Source organism: Trichosurus vulpecula, chromosome 4 (assembly GCF_011100635.1).
Source record: "Trichosurus vulpecula isolate mTriVul1 chromosome 4, mTriVul1.pri, whole genome shotgun sequence".
NCBI lineage: Eukaryota > Metazoa > Chordata > Mammalia > Diprotodontia > Phalangeridae > Trichosurus > Trichosurus vulpecula.
The window spans coordinates 214,608,614-214,612,328 of NC_050576.1; positions in this window are offsets into that span (position 1 = coordinate 214,608,614).

Here is a 3,715-nt window from a genome sequence, read left to right on the forward strand (position 1 = left end):
TCGTGGGGGAAATGGATATTCAATGAAACAGTGGACTTTCTACCATTCCTAATGAAAACACCAGAGATGAATAGAAAATTTGACATTCAAACACAAAACTCAAGAGAAGCATAAAAAGGTACATATGAAAGAGAAATCATAAGAGAGTTAATAAGGTAAAACTGTTCGTCTTGCTATATGGGAAGACAATATGTGTAACTTTAAATAACTATCATTATTAGGGCAGTTAGAAGAAGTGCATGGATATGAATTCATTATGTTGGAATGATCTCAAAAAATGGATGGGTGAGAAAGAGGGATGCACTGGGGAAACAGTGAGGGAGGGGAAGAAAGGGAAAATTATCTCACATAAAAGAGGCACTCAAGGAAGAGCTTTTACAATGGAGAGGACAATGAGGTGGGGATGGCAGGCAATGCTTGAACCTCACTCTCATCAAAATTGCTTGGAGGAGGGAAGATATATACACACTCAGTTGGGTACAGAAATATAGTTTACCCAACAAGGGAGTAGGAGGGGAAGGGGACCAGGGGAAGGTGAGGTATGATAAAAGGGAGGGTGGATTAAGGGAGACAGTAGTCATAAGTAAAACAAACTTTTGTGGAGAGACAGGATAAAAAGAGCTAGAGGGAGAGAAGGATATGCAGAAGAAAATAAGGTGGAGAGAAATGCACAGTTGGTAACCACAACTGTAAATGTGAATGGTATGAATTCACCCATAAAATAGAAGCAGATAGCAGAATGGATTAGAAACCAGCATTCAACAACATGTTGTTTACAAGAAATATACTTGAAACAGATACAGAGTTAAAAAAAAATCAGAGGCTGAAGCAGAATCTATTATGCTTCAGTTCAAGTTTAAAAAAAATGCAGGAATAGCAATCATGATCTCAGAAAAAGCAAAGGCAAAATAAAAATTAAAAGAGATAATTAAGGAAATTACATTTTGCTAAAAGGTACCAAAGACAATGAAGTAATAACAATACTAAACATGTATGCACCAAATGGCAGACCATCCAGATTCCTAAATAAAAAGTTAAATGAAGGACAGGATGAAAAAGAAGATAAAATTATACTAGTGGGGGACCTCAGCTTTCCTCTCTCAAAACTAGATAATTCTTACCATAAAATAAATAAGGAGATGAATAGAAAAAGAAAAGTTTAGAAAAGTTAGATATGATAGACCTCTGGAGAATACACAATGGGAATAGAAAGGAATATACTTTTTTTCTCAACTGTACATAATATCTTCATAAAAATTGACTGTGTATTAGGGCATAAAACCTCACAAACAATGCAGAAAAATTAAATGCACCCTTTTTGGACCATAATGCAATAAAAATTGTGTTCAATAAAGGGTCTTGGAAGCACAGATTGAAAATTAATTGGACACTAAGTAATCTAATCTTGAAGAATGAGTGGGTCAAAGAACAAATCATAGAAACAATCAATAATTTCATTAAGGAGAATAACAACAATGAGACAACATACTAAAATCTGTGGAATGCAGTCAAAGCAATACTTAGGGGAAAATTTATACCTCTAAATGCTTACATCAATAAAAAAGAGAAACAGCAGATTGATGAATTGGACGTCTAATTTTAAAGAAACTAGAAAAAGAACAAATTAAATATCCCCAATTAAACACCAAAAGAGAAATCCTGAAAAATCAAAGAACAAATTAATAAAATTGAAAGTTAAAAAATTGAACTAATAAATAAAATGAGAAACTGGCTTTATGATGAAAAAAAACAAAATAGATAATCCAATGGTTAATTTTATTTTTAAAAAATTACCAGTATCAGAAATAAAAAGGGTAAATGCATAACCAATCAAGATGAAATTAAAGCAATTTTAGGAGCTATTTTATCCAACTTTATAGCAATAAAACTGATGACTGAAATAAAATGGATAAATATTTATAAAAATAGATATTGCCCCAGATTAACAGAAAAGGAAATAGAATATTTAAATAACCCTATCTTAGAAAAAGAAATTGAACAAGCCATGAATGAGCTCCCTAAGAAAAAAATCCCCAGAACCAGATGGATTTACAAATGAATCCTGTCAAACACTTAAATAATAATTCATTCCAATACTCTGTAAATTATTTGAAAAAACAGGAAAAGGAGTCCTACCAAATTTCTTCTATGACACAAATATGGTTTTGATATCTAAACCAAAGAGTAAAAACAGAGAAAGAAAACCAATTTCCCTAATTAATATTGATGAAAAAAATTTAAATAATATACTAGCAAGGGGATTACAACAATATATCACAAAGATCATACATTGTGACCCGGTGAGATTTATACCATGAATGCAGGGCTGGTTCAATGTTAGGAAAATTGTGAGTATAATTGACCACATCAAAAACAAAAACAACAATAATCATTATTATTTCAATAGATGCAGAAAAAGCTTTTGACAAAATATAATGGTAATGCCTATTAAAAACACTAGAAAACAAAGGAATAAATGGAACTTTTCTTAAAATGATAAGCTGTATCTTTTTAAAGCCAAGAGCAAGCATTATCTGTAATGGAAATAAACTAGGAGCCTTCCCAATTAGATCAAGGGTGAAGCAAGGGTGTCCATTTTCACCACAATTATTCAACGATATTTTGGAAATGTTAGCTATACAGAACCAGGAGAACATTGTACACAGTAACAGCAATATTGTATAATGATCAACTGTGAATGACTTAGCTATTCTAGGCTATACAATGATCCAAGATAATTCCAAAGAACTCATGATGAAAAATGCTGTCCACCTCCAGAGAAAGAACTGGAGACTGAATACAGATTGAAGCATACTATTTTTCCACTTTATTTTTTTTCTGGGATTTTTTTCGTCTGTGTTTTCTTTCACAACATGACTAATATGGAAATATGTTTTGCCTATGTATAACCTATATCAAATTGCTTGCTGTTTCAGGGAGGGGGGAGGGAGAAAAGGAGAGAATTTGGAACTCAAAATTTTTTAAATGAATATTAAAAATTGCTTCCACATGTAATTGGGAAAAAATAAAGTATTATTCAAAAAATGCTCGCTATAGCAATAAGATAAAAAAAAGAAATTGAAGGAATAAGAATAGGCCACAAGGAAATAAAACTATCACTTTTTACAGACAATATGATGGTATATTTATAAAATCAATTAGAAACTACTCGAAACAATTAACAATTTTAGCAAAGTTGCAGGATATAAAATAAACCCACAAAAATCATCAAAATTTCTATGCATAACCAGCAAATAAACTTAAAATATTAAAAGTCTTATTGATTAATTAAAAATTAAAAGCAAAACTTTAAAATAACTGCAGATGGACAGCTAGGTGGTGCAGTGGATATATATCGCACCAGCCCTGGAGTCGGGAGGACCCGAGTTCCAATCCAACCTCAGAACATACTAGCTATGTGACTCTAGGCAAGTCACTTAACCGTGATTGCCTCAAATAAAATAAAACAAAATAACTGGAGACAGTATAAAACATTTGGGAGTTTAAAAACACTTTTCACACAAATATAGAAACATCTAAACAAATGGAGAAATATCATGGGTAGGCCAAACCAATATAATAAAAATGACAACTCTACTTAAATCAATTTGTTTATTCAGTGCCATATAAATCAAACTACCAGAGAATTCTTTTAAACTACCAAAGAATTCTAGAAAAAAAAAGTAATCTGGAAGAAAAAAAGTCAAGCATTTTA